Here is a 13,671-nt window from a genome sequence, read left to right as displayed (position 1 = left end):
AGGGAAGGGAAGGGAAGGGAAGGGAAGGGAAGGGAAGGGAAGGGAAGGGAAGGGAAGGGAAGGGAAGGGAAGGGAAGGGAAGGGAAGGGACCTATAGACCACCTGCTGTGAGCTACAGAGTACTGGGGCTGACGGCTGGGTTTGTGGTTATGGGGCAGGTGTCAGAGTTGGGCAACCCGAGCGCTGCCGCTGCTCCATGGCATCACCTTGGCCAAGTCTCTCAACCTCCCCAGCTCCCCTCCTCACAGATGCTTTACCAAACCCCATCCCACCTCAGCTGATGGGAGCATGGTGCAAGCCTCCGAGGACGGACCGACTGTCACGTTTCTCTGGTTCCCACCTAGTGCAGTGCCAATGCAAAAACAACCGCAGCAGCCTGGCAATGGAGCTCCTCTGCTTCACCACTCACAAATAGCTGCATGATTCACTTAGCAGCCCACAGACCACAGCCTCTCCTGCTGTAAAAGGCTGCTTCATTGATTTTAGTAAGCACTTCAACCCTCTCCCCAGATAATTTAACCACAGGTGTATTTTATCTCCACATACTTTCCTGGAGTTACACATGACCTTCCCAGAAGCAAATCTGGTTCATTGGGTTTTATCCTTTGATATATTCCCTTATGCCAAATATAGCTTAAAAAAAAAATAAAAATATCACATTCTCAGTAAAAATAAAGAGAAAAACCACAATTCCTTCTGAAAACAACAACAACAACAAAAAAAACCTACTCAGTCCTTAAAATTTTCTGTATGAAAATTAAACAATCAGCTTAACTTCTATTTCCTCTTCCCTTCCCCAGAATAATATTAGTTTCTGCTTCCACAAAGCACATAGATCATCCTCAGCAGGAAGCCAGGTAGAGCACATTAGAGAAGAAATGATATAGTGGATTACGGTTTATGAAGAGAAGAGGCAGTGCCTGGTTGGTCTAACCATGAAACATTGTCTGGCTGAGGTATGTTTAATCTTCTGCTACACAGACACCTACTAAGCAACTTATCTTCTTATGGGATATTTTTAATAGCCTTTTTGGAAACCCTGAATAATGCTTTTCTCAGTGCCATGCAGTGAGCCAGTTTACTGCAAACCTTTCTAGATAGTAGAGGTGCACAGACCTCAGGAATTTCACATTTAAAATAAATATTTGCTCACTGAGACTTGGTTAGTTAACCATACAGCAGAGTATGCCCCAAAACAATATTTTTAATGATACACAGATCTCATTTAAACAGGTCAAAAAAGGAGCCTAAGTCTGGATCCCCATCCCGATCAAAATCACACCAGATTTAAGCACCATTTGGTTTAAAGGCCTTTTTAAAAACACAGAGTAGTCACAAGCTATAGTTCAAACACAGTTTCACATAGCTGGTGGAAGACTAGTTAAACAGGAGATGTTCGTGTCTACTCTGGCTCACCTCTTACTCAATAGTAATCACTTCCCAAGTGTGCACAGAGCCAGGAAAAAACAGTCACCCTGCAGATATGACCCACAGCCCTGTTTCAAATATTGCACAATTTATAAGCATCCTAAAGACAGTTGGATCTTCTTGCATCTAGGCATAGCACTGAGTTTAACCATGCATCCAAAGAAAAGCAATATCCATGTCCTAGTAACTTTTTTTTTTTTTTTTTTTTCCAGGGGGGAACCAAAACCATGATGAGCACCTCTTATAACACAGCAAAAACCACTGTCTAGTAAGAAGCGTGGCCCTGTGTTCTGCCTCTGCTTTCCCTCCCCACTGACCTTCTTTAGAGTAGATTGTGGACTTCGGACCACGAGGATGCCAGCCCCTTTGGCAGCACCAGGCAGAAGCTGAAGAAGGCACTGGTTAGCTCTTGCACTTCTCTCTTCTGCTCGTTTCTTGGGGCGACCTTGTGCTGATGCTGATGATAAGTGTGTGAGCTGTACAACACACAGGCAGGAGAACCAGAGGTGATGGGGCAGATGTACCTGGCTGGTAAGCTGGTTTTCCCTGAGGAGCAGATCTCTTTAATTACAGACAGCAAACACCCTTGGTCACCTCATACACAGTGGTCATGACCAGGCTTGGAAGAGCACCTTTCCCAACCAAAACAGAAAGGGGCATTTATGAGATCAACTTTTTCTCATCTTGCTGCTGCTTTGGGGCATGATCCAAAAGCAGCCAAGAAATTCCAGAGCTGGATTCACCCGAGCTGCTTGCCCTCAGCTCACCTTGTGCTCCACGGAGAGGAAGAGCCGTGTGAGGTTGGTTAGGTTTCTTTCCCTCACTCACGGCTGTTGACACCTTTGAAGCAAGCCCTTGGTGACAGACTACTGCTTTAATTTCCACCTTTGAAATGGGAAAATACTGCTGCCTGTCTCCACCTCCCAAAGGTTATGCAAGATTTAATTTATCCTTTCATCTATTCGCTCCCGTTGTAAATGGCTTTGGGATTCCTGGAGGGGAATGAGTGGGTGTGTGCAAGGCCAGTCGAGCTCACCCACCCATTGTTATGATGCAGCTCTGTTAGAGGAAAGTAGCCTCTTTTAGAGGAAATCTTGGGCTCAACCAAGGGTTAAACTCTGCAGTCCATTCAGCAGGAATGAAAAATTCTTGCAGCACCTAACAAACATATTTCTCTTTTGGCATACTCTAATATTCTCATTCCTCAGAAGCAATTGTGTTTTTAGTTCTGCTTGCCTTGAGGTCCCAGCTGTAAGACATTGCAGGAGGGAGAGAAAAGGACCTTCCTGCACAGATCTGTGTTGGCATTTTTGGTATCACAGTCCAGGTGTGTTGAGGCTCGGAGCTTTCCCTGAAAGCTGATTTACACTGAGGAGATTTCTTTTTTATTTATTTATTTTTTATTTATTTCTTTTCACTTGCTATGTCTTCATCTTTACTGCTTGTCATGTTCTCCCTGCGCTCACCCAGGGACTGCCTGGTTGCCAGCAAGCCATCAGTGGGGCTTGTTCTCTGACACCTCCCGAGGGCCTGGGACTGCCAGGAGGCTGGCACTGGTCAGACACCTCCAGCAGAGCCTGGATGAACTGCTCATGTCAGGAAGCATTTGCAGTGGTTTCTTTTTGTCTGCAGTTAGTGGTATGGACACAGACGGCCAGTGAAGGCTGTCCCAGCCCAGCTGCTGGCTAGGATGTGCTCATCCAGACCCTTGTGGCTGCTTGTCTCCAGGTCTCCTACCATGGCTGTGGCATGGAGACAGGCTTGAGGGCAGGCGAGTGTTGCTTTCCCCAGCACAGAGCTTTTGCAGGATCTCTCTGGACCTTCATGCACGGTGGGGCTCCTTCCTTCCCTCCCATGCTGTGCTGTGCATCTCTCGGCTTCCCATGTGTGTGAGTGGTGGTGCCCACGTCCCCATGAGAGAAGGGCTGTGCCGCCTGGGCACCGCGTGTCCTACATCGGGGTGGGCCCTGGCTTTTGGCAGAGCTCCCGGCGTTTGTCTTGCTCCTGCACAGTGAAGTCAGGCAGCACTGCCAACGAGCTGCCTTCTCAGGAACAACAACAACAAAAATATTTTCAGCTGAAATTACCACTGCAAAACTTTTGTCGCCAAGCATTATAGCTTTATATTTATGTATATTTAAGGGCCCACTGAAAGGAAACATCGACACGAGGAAGACATCCAAGGAAATTATGATGAGCGCTAACAACATTCCAATTAATTAATAGCAAGTGACACGGGAAGGCCATGTGTATAGGGGACCATCTGCTTGGAGCCATGGCAGTGCTGCGACGTGGGGCGAGCGGGCGCGCGGGCGCCGTGCGTAAGCGAGGGCTCCCCGCCGCACTCTGACGCAGGTGGCTCCGTAGCTGCCAAAGCAGATTTTTGAAGGACACAGGAGTTTACTAATTAAAAAGATAAATCTCCTGAATTGCACTCCTATAATTACGTTGTCATTACGGCAAGCACAGCTAAATTAACTTACGGGAGCACGGCTTTTGCCTGGCCCCGCTATGTTTACATACAAATCCCTTCGTGTAGAAGCCCCTTGACTGCATTGCTGGCTTGTTTAGTACCATATGTTTCACCCTGTACACTCCAATGGGCAAATCCAGTCATCTTAATAATCCCAGTAACTACATCACAAAGTCCAGAACATCGATTTTGGTCATATGGTGCTCTGTCTCCCCAGTGGCAGGGGAGCCTGACTCACCGCCGGAGCTCAGGTCGGCTGTCAGAACTCATCTTTTCTCCTTAAATAATTGCATTTGGTATTTTTCTGCTGCAGCAATACACTCAGACCTTTACTTCTTTCAAAGTTCAGCCCTGCTTCCCCACTACTCAGCATTGTGGCCAGGGATTTCTGTGCACAGCTCTTTGCGGCAGTGATTTAAGCAAGGCTGCTTTGTACTGAAGCTGGCTAGGAAGATCTGGGAGAAAAGGGAAGAAACAGAAGTACCGAAGCCCAGGGTGTTGCAATGAGGAACACAGCATGGTTAATGATAGCTGCTTTTTTTCTCCCATGCCATTTGGGTGATGTTGCCTTCGCTGCCACCAGCCTGTGAGCCAGCAGGAAGGCAGGGGCAGCACTGCAGTCAGCACCGGGTGGGACAGAGGGAAGGGACACCTCGTGAAGTTGTTACCAAATGCCAGGAAAAACATCTCTGACTGCTACTGAAAAATATGCATGAGAAATACAAAAGCACATTTCTAGAACCTGCAAAGATAATGTTCATGAGCCTTAAGCCAGTAATTAGCACCACGAGAAAAAAAAAAAAAAAAAAAAGTGTTCAGCTAGACTTGGCCCAGGGCTGTCCTCCAAAGAACAGTTCTGCAGAGGAAACAAAAAATGGAAACTGCCTTCTTATAAATGCAGAGGAAAGGGTGAAGATAACATGAATCTGGTCCTTCTGTCCAGAGGCAGGTGAGCACTCCGTTCCCAGGGCTGGTAGGAGCAGCCCCGGATGCCTGTCTGCCATCGGCAGCAGAGGTGAGGCTGGGACTGGCTCCTGCCTCCTTATCTCCCACGAGCAGCCTCCTGACAGAGCGGGGAGGGGAGCTGCTATTTAAAAGCCACATTAAACTACTTGGGGTCACCGTCTGTAACAACACAAGGGGTTAAGAGTCACATAAATTTCCATTCCCGAGGCTTTTAAGGACCTGGTGATAGGGAGGAGCACCTTATTTTATGTTGCTTCGCAAAATAAAATGTCAGTGCATCAACATCACTGAGCTGTATGTCCAGCTTTGCATTTCTTTCTGTTCTGAAATGAAAGAAAACAAAAGGAAGGTAACTCCAACTGTTTGGCTGGCTTGACACCCAGCTGCACACCAGAAATATCCACGGGTCAGCCAAGTCACTCAGATGGAAGGAGACATCCACACTGGCTGTGCTCTGTGGTGGGCACGGGATCTCAGTCCCTAAAGGCAGGATTTTATCCCTCACATAATGTCAGTGATCAGCAAGGTTTCAAGCGGTGTGACACCGCTCTGCACGCACAGCAGGAGATGTGGGTGGGCAGCGAGGAGGGAGCAAGCGGGAGGAAGGCAGCAGGGGGTCACAGTTCAGCAAGGACCTGAATCTGCCATGCCTTTTTAGCCAGCTCTGAAACAGACCATGGGCATGCCTGATATTGCAGTTTATTCCTTTGCAGTTCAGAGGATCTGTATGATGAGAGCGATCCTGGGAGCCTCCTTTGGATGTTTTTTTTATCCCAGCTTCAGGACGAGAAGCAAAAGCTGAGAGGCCACCATGGGTGGCTGCAATGGCATTTTGGCATGGATGAGTCTGGCCCACTCTGCCACAGCTTCACTTTGGGTTCACTGATGGCAACTGCAGATAATTTCTTCCTTCTTGTAGACTTTTCCTAAGGCACCCAGGGAGCAGGATCACTAAAGAAGAGTAGTGCGATCAGGTACCATCAGGTGGGTACTCATGAACACAGATTTCAGGAGCCCTTGGTTTCATTTCTCTTATTTTCAGGGAAAAAGACAGAAAACAGACCATCAGTGTCTGTGCCAGCCTCCGTCTTCCCATTTCTTCTTAATAAGTACATCCCAATAGCTTAACAACAGAGCCCAGCGCAAGCTTTTCATCACCAGCTTTACATAACCAGGATATACCACTGGTCCTGCTGTACTGGTTCCCCACCCAGCAGAGTGGAGAACTTTGTAGTTCCTCTTGCTGCCACTACAATACACTTCCATGCGGCTGTTGTGTCTGCGTTGCCTGTCAGCTCTCCTCACACATCCCACACTGTTACACGTCAGTAACATCGGTGTTGAAGGCTCAGGAACCAGGGAACAAGGCAGGCACCTCCTGCAAAGCCAGCCTCCCACCTTCCCAAAGGGAGCCCTGGGAGGCTCACTTTCTCCTCCCTTGCAGCAGGGTAGGGGCTTACCCCCAAAGCCCATCGCAGGAGAGAGCTGAAGAAGTAACCATTCTGCCCAGGGGCTTGCATGGTGACCAGGTCCATCCCTGTTGCAGACTGAGGCACAGGATCTCTTTCCTAAGGGAAAAAAAAAAAAGCGGGTCTTTGTTTGTTTCCCCTGAAGTAGAAGTGTCTGCACTGCTGTCAAGGAGCAGACCCTTCTGGGCTGATTCAGCCAGCACCACGCCCCATGCTACTGCAGCTACCTGATAACCGCTGCTGTAGCCAGTTACCCTAGTCCTTGCCTGGGTCTTTTAGACACAGCTGTGTGCATGTCTGCGTAGACACAGGCTGAGGTACTGCCTGCCCAGTGTCTGCCCACTGCTGGCACAGAACTGGTAGAGTTTCACCGTCTTGATTTTGTAAACAAAACCACGCAGAGCTGTCATGCCTTTGCTTCACTTAGCCAGCAGCAGAGTGCTGGAAAACATTTTTTTGCCTTTAAAAATTTGCTGCAGGTGTGCAGAGCTCCATAATTAAGAACAGTTTGAGAGACATCCAACAAACCTTGCTTACTGTAGATGCTTCTCCTCAATTTGTAACCAGTTGAATCCATATTTAAGAGGTTTCTGTGTTATTGTTATTGCAGTAAAAGAGTTCTGAGCAGCTGTAGGGACGTGGGATTGCTGGCTGACTTAATGCCTCTTCTTTCACATTGTTTCCTCCAAGCTCTTGCTTCCTCTCCTGCCAGAAGACCACATACTTCTCTCAGGGGTGAAGTACATTAGTATTGTAAGAACACAGTTTAACAGGCTATGTGCTGCCTTATAAAATATTTTAGGCATATTTTCAGCTGAATTGGTAACATCCCTTCTTGCTGAGACTGCCTTATGCTTCCTGGTCAAAGCCCCTTTTGTCAGCTGATTATTATTTTGACAAACGCTGTACATCTTTAGGTCCTGCAATTTTCCATGCTCTTGCATCCTCCCAACAGTGAGGGAGAATTTCAGCAAAGAAGTCAAATTTTCAGAAGAGAAACACACACACAAAAAGCATAGAGAAGCACAAATATGCAGCTAAAAAATTACCCACTTTTGGATTGGTTTGCAGAATTCACAGCATCATAGTTCAAAGTCAAAGCCTGAAACCTGCAGCAGGAGTTGCCTTTTGTCAGGGACAATTCTGATTTTATCATTCTCAAAGTAACAGGAAAATAAAAAGAAAGAAAGCTGCCTCAATTTAACTACAGCACCAGCTTAACCAAGCTCATGTAAGACTGCTAGCTGCTCAGTTAGCCACCTTGAGTAGGGTCTGGACAAGGGAGAGCATGATGTTCCTGTGGTGGTGGGTCTGTGGCGAGCCCTGTCCCCCACACAGCATCTGGCTGTCTTATGACAGCCTTTTGTCCATGCTGAGGAAGAAACTAGAGGGAACCACTGGCTTCAGCTGCAGCAGATAATGCACAGCCTCTACAACTACTGCCACCCCACTTACCTCTCCAGGAGCACCCTTCTTTGTGTCATGGGCACCAGAAATGAGAAGCTTGCCTTTTCTGGCCTCTCCAGCTGCCCTTATCCTAGGGCACAAAACAAGGCCAGGTGCGGGTTCCAGCACCAGCCTTTGGTCATTAGTACCCGAACAGTTTGCACGCCCTGGCAGGGTCCTTGAGGTGGATAGCCAACGAGGTGCTAACAGGGTGCCAAGCAGCGTCAGGGCACAGGGCCATGGCAGGGATGGCTCCCCACAGGCAAAGCCTGATCAGGAGCAGAAGAAACCTTCAGTAGGTGATAGGTTTCAGTGTCATATAGGATTTGGTGTTGTGTCCTTTAGCCTCCCGGCCAGGGAGAGCTCCCTGCACATCACAGCTAAAACTTCTGATGAAGAAGCTGTATAGCAAGAGGGACTTCAGGAGGAAAAAGAGCAATTTTGTAGGGGTTAACTGATCTGTACACTGCCCAGGAGCACAAGATGGGAGTCCAGCCTTTGCCACTAGATCTCTTTGCAGAGCTGGGTGAGTCACTTTACCCAAAAGTCGTCACAGATTCTTGTTAAATGCATGCCCAACATGAAATTTGGGATTGGTTTGCAGCAACAAGAAGCCTTTCCTCCCCCTCCTCAGTCTCATAGGGCTTTTCTGGAAATAAATTAATTGACATCTGAGATCCTCCCATGCCATGGTGACGAGTCCCATAGAAAAGCTTGGAAGAAATGAATAGCTCCAGCCTGACAACTGTGCTTACACAGCAAACTGCAAACAAGGCATGGGGCCACGTACCCAACAGAACACCAGCCAGCTCTGTCTTTTCTGTGCACTCAGGCAGGCAGGGGTGTACAAAAGCAATTTAAAACCTTCCTTCCTTGCAGTGCCTGCAGGAAATCTGACAGCAATGAGGAGCCTGGAGCTCTAGGCTCCTGACTTGCCTATTGACATGCCCTTTCTTCCTCCACTCCCCCATCTGTGTGCTTGGATCCTTCATTTGCCTCATATACAACTCTGGGGCAGGGATGGGGCCAGGGATGGCTTGTGTTGATACAGATCTGAGCACAACAGCCAAAAAAATACCAAAAAACACCTGGTTTCAGAGGCTATTCCAATGTGTGTACTAAATGACTGGGATGATGTAAACATGTACACAAACTTTGTGCCAGGCTTCTCTTGCTCGTGAACCTTCCTCTTTGCCTACTGTTTTCCTGTTTTGCTTTAACAAGGCTGCAGCGCTGCAATACTTTAACTCAGCTCATCTCAGTGCTCTGGCTTGCAGCCAGCCGCCAAAATTGCCCTGCGATGGGAGAGCTGACAAGGCAGGGGAATGCAGCGAGGGGGTGGGCATGGGAGTGGGTGGCAGCTTCCCGCACTGCTTCCCAGCAGCACGCAGCCATCTCCTGGGCTCCTCACGTAACACCTTAGGACACGCTTTCCTCCCATGCTCCCTGACATCCCCAGAGCCCCCTCCGAACAAAATCCCAGACAAGCAGCCGGGGAGGCTTTTCAAGGATTGTGCGTGCTCTGAAGTGGAAACGGCACCTCGGCTGTATTTCCCAGGGGGTCGGGACGTGACAGATTTCACATTAAAGAGGAGAGCGAGATGGGGCGCACTGACAAAAAGCCGTTTTTCCCTTCCAGATTATCAGCAAAAAGCTGTCCCCTTGTGGTCCTGTGCTGCCCATCCCTGTGGGTGTGCTGCTCCATCCTGGCACAATGGGGCAAGGTTGGCTGTGCTGCTTCACGGGAAGCGATTTTGCCAGTGTGCCTCATGATGCTGTGCCTGGGCATCACCAAGAGCTGTGCTGGCACCTGGTGCAGTGACTCTGCTCTCATTCAGAGCCTGACTTTGGAACGGATTCTCAAAAGTTCTTAAGAAATTCTTAATTCTTCAAGGCTTTCCTTAAAATCCCCCTAAACTCTTAGTTTCTCAATACAGTTGAAAATGTTGCCCCGGAGGTGTTTAAACAACAACAGCAGCAACCCCCCTTCCCTAGCTAGCTCCCAGGCATTTCACAGAGTGACCCTTGGCAGCTCCCAGATGCACTGAAATGCATCGCCCAGGCTCAGATTTTTAAGGGAACAAAACAGCAGCTGAGAACATCAGTTACAGCAAGGACTGTTTTGGCAACACACAGAAACTCTGGGTTAGGTCATGTGTAAATGGCACTTGTGCAATTACTGCTTTAGTTACAGGCTGAAGCGTGTGTATCTCACACAAAAAGGACTTCTGCTAGTGCAGTGGCAGGGTCCAGACCACACTAAGTTTACAGGAACATCCATTATATAGCCCATTGTGCAACCAGGCTGCCCAGTGAAGTTGCTGACCCATCTTTTCTCCTATGTGACGGATTCCTACGTGCTGCCGCCGAGAGGTACTTGTCTCACTTCTTGTGGCTGACCACAGCACTGAGAGGAGCCCTGGGCTTGGTGACATCTGCTCTTGCATGGAAGGAAAGGGATCGTGTCCCCCACACCCTCAAGGTGTTCATTTCAGGGAGGCTGCAGCTGGGTCTGGCCTCAAGCTGGCCCCTGGCCAGCACTGCAGCCTCGGTGAAATCACTGCCTCAGCGGGATGAAAATAAAGTGGCCGGTGGAGAAGTGTAGAAAACACTAAGATTTGATTCCAAGAATAATCTCTTATTCCTTTCTTTCTTCCCCCTTTTTAACAGATGTATATTAATGGCAAATATCCATGAGGCTATTGTAGCAGATACGAGCCAAATATACACCAGAAATCTGCATCACAAAACTATTCCTAGTAAGTGCTGCTTCTGTCTTGCCTCTCGTTAAAGGTATCCACCAATATGTCTGCCTGCCTTGCTGTCTCTCACGCGGGGCCTGGACCCTGTCTTTCACCCCCAGAGCACACAGCTGCACAGCAGGGCACAGGATTAGGCCCGCAGGGACGTGCTGGGAGGCAGGGAGGGAGCTGGGAAGCAGAGTACATTTCCAAACCCTGCGGGGGCTGCTGCATGGAAAGTGTACCTCATCCAATCCTGGCAGGAAAGGAGCAAAGGAACAAAGGTGTTACATGTAAGAGTGAAAGAGAAAGAAGCCTGAGCGAACTCAGGGATGTATCACAGCACCTCCACAGGATGAGCTTCCTCTTTCATTTTTTGCTTATTTATTTTTTACCGTTCAGGTTGCATTGGTGCATGGCCTCAGCATTACCACTGCATTTCCTGCTGCAGAGGGGTGGCATCCAGACCCAATGACATACAGCCTTGCCCACCCCAGGAGCCACCCTATGTGGTGGCCTCATGTATTCCCAGAGCTCCTGAGGCTACGTACTAGGCAGTACAGCACATGGAGCAGAGGCAGGGTGACCAAACAGGAATGTAAGAAACGCCAGTTCCCCACCAGGCCAGCCTATTTCTGTATTTTCCCCCATGCACTGGAGGTCGCACAGCCACCTTTCCCAGTGCCACGAGTAACACAGGAGGCTGGAGCTCACCTTTCTTCTTTTACAGGTCTGAGTTTTAGTCATGCAAGTCTTAGCTAGTGCACATGGGCTCCTTGAACAGCCAGGGAAGAATGGTAGACACTGTCTTCAGAAAGTCAATATACGTCACCCATTTTGACAACTTGCTTTATGAAGGTGACCTTGGGTGAGCTGGTGAGAGGACAAGCTTCAGAAAATAAGTCCAAGAAGTTGGGATGGTCTCTGCAGGTAAAAGAAGATGAAACATGAGCTGTGTCTCTGCAGCCTCCCCTCAGTTTGTCACTCACCACCAGCAGCACCACAGGAACGTGAGTACTGACGAAGTAAGCTCTATGTATTGGACACTCTTCTTTACCTCCTCTAAAAGAAGCAAAAATAATTAAATGACTGCAAAATCAAGTACTGTGGAAAAGAAAAGAGGCTTCATGTTGTTATGCTCTCTGGAAGTCCTGGGGTCACCTGGGTCACTTGCGGGGTTAGTGACAGACGACTTTCTATTTATGTTGGGTAAACAGCATCACACAGCAGGCAAACTTAAGAGAGCAACCTGTGTGGATGTAGCATTGCCACTGCAACCACATTGGCATGCACAAGAGAAGAAAGTCATCAGTAAGTCTACTTAAGGGGAGAAAGACAAGATCCAGGCCAATTAGCTTCTGAAGTAGCTCAGAAAACCTGGCAGCTGCACAAGGAAAGTCAGGAGAAACACCAGACTGTGAGGGATCAGCTGTAAGAAACACCAGCCAGCATGAAAATCTTCTCAATCCTTCTCTAAATAAGACCTTGGGAACCAAGATAATCTGTATAATATTGATCTAATGTAATAATATTGCTACTCCCGAGACTGTAGCCAGAGAGGATTGGCCGTGCAGGTGCCTGAGCCTGCAGCCATCACAGGGCGAAGCACGGCCCAGCTCCTGGGCTGTTCATCACTGACATGCCTCTGGGGAGAGCTGGCTCAGTTAGTGGAGACAAGAAAAGCAAGGCTTTGGGTAAACAGATGGATCAATTTCTTGTCAGCCAGCAGGTCGCAAGGCAGCAAAAGATGCTCCTTAATGTTCTCCCCTGACTTTGGACTCAATGCTCACTTCATAGCCCAGTCTGGCTACATCCAGTTTAACTCTCCCTGGACTGCTACTGATTATAGACACTGAGCAGCTTTTCCTGGTGGCAACATGATCTCCTCTCCTCTGCCATACATCTTCCACTGGCAGCTTCCCCCTCCTGCCCCTTCCCTAAGGGCAGGTGGCACAGGACAGCTTGGGCTCTCCTTCCAACAGCAGGAGCAGGAGGTGCTGTGTCTCACCTCTCTCCACAGGACAGAACGTGGGGAGCACACTCTGACCCTTGACAAGAGCACACTATTGTCCAAATTTATTACAGGCTGCCAATAATCCCATAAAAAAACTGCAGTAGCTATTACTGCAAAAGAAAAGGGAACCCCATAAGTGATGTCTCCACTGTCAGGCAGAAGGAGCAAGGTGGGAGAGCAGTGACTGCTCTGTGGTGTTTTGGGAACCAGTACGGCATTTGGCCATGACTGCATTGCTAATGATGGGCTGGTGTCTGCATCCCAGCCTTGAAAAAATACTGGTTAGCTTCAGCTTCTGGGCTGCTCTATCACTTTGGTGGCTCTCACACTCACAGGATGCTGGCCTGCAGCATCTACCCAGGGAGAGAGGTACTTCACACCACTCACCCCAGCGTGTCAGCACAAGTGGCATAAGGCGGTATGACTCAGACTGAAATTGAGGTATTTACCTTGGGGAAACGGCAAAGAATAAAACAGATTTGAAAGCTTTTAACACCATAAATGGAAGCAAGCTCACCACAACAGAGCTCAGGGTACGGGCTGGGTGTGGGAGTTTCCCAGAGGGGAGGACGGCAGGAGTGAGCATGGCGTTTGCAAGGACAGGAGCAGCATTTCCCCACCAGCTCCATGGTAAGCAGAGGCACGTCAGGTGCAGCCAACCTCTGACATCCAGTGTGCCTCCCCCATCACGTGGATGAGGGGGAAAAACTGCACCAACAACTCCTGGGGTGAAGTACTCACTGATGGTTTCAAAGAGTGACTTGGTAAAGCTCTGCAATTTTCCAGGATGGCAGGATGTAAAAAGGATCTTGGACCTGGAGCCTCACTTACTGTGACAGTGTTCACCTCTGCCCTTGCTGTCCACTGCCTCCAGCTCTGGGTGTCAGCAGCTCCTTCAAACAATGCAGGTGTCCTCTGCAGAGCCCCTAATGCTCACCTGCTCCTCCTCGCTGGTGCAGAGGTTAGACACAGCCTTCCCATATCCCTGCACTCTGCTGAAAAAGTGCTCTGTGTCTTCCACTCCCTGAGGACTTTATCTGTTGGTATCGGAAGCACTGTTTCCTTATGAGCACAAAGGGCTGCTGTGCTTTTGGGACAGAGTGACAAACAGTGCCTGACAGGTCTCTAGGGGAC

At 48.8% G+C, this 13,671-nt stretch overlaps 1 long non-coding RNA gene across 1 annotated transcript; it reads right to left on the bottom strand.

Moving 5' to 3' along the window:
• Nucleotides 1-3,778: 3,778 nt before the first annotated feature.
• Nucleotides 3,779-7,829, bottom strand: LOC118163419. The gene is made up of 2 exons (XR_004749037.1): nt 7,792-7,829; nt 3,779-6,435 (listed from the first exon to the last, which is right to left on the bottom strand). It is a non-coding gene; the product is annotated as an uncharacterized LOC118163419 (long non-coding RNA).
• Between the last annotated feature and the right edge of the window lie 5,842 nt (nt 7,830-13,671).

This window comes from Oxyura jamaicensis, chromosome 3, assembly GCF_011077185.1.
Source record: "Oxyura jamaicensis isolate SHBP4307 breed ruddy duck chromosome 3, BPBGC_Ojam_1.0, whole genome shotgun sequence".
Lineage (NCBI taxonomy): Eukaryota > Metazoa > Chordata > Aves > Anseriformes > Anatidae > Oxyura > Oxyura jamaicensis.
This window is presented reverse-complemented; position numbering and strand designations above follow the sequence as displayed.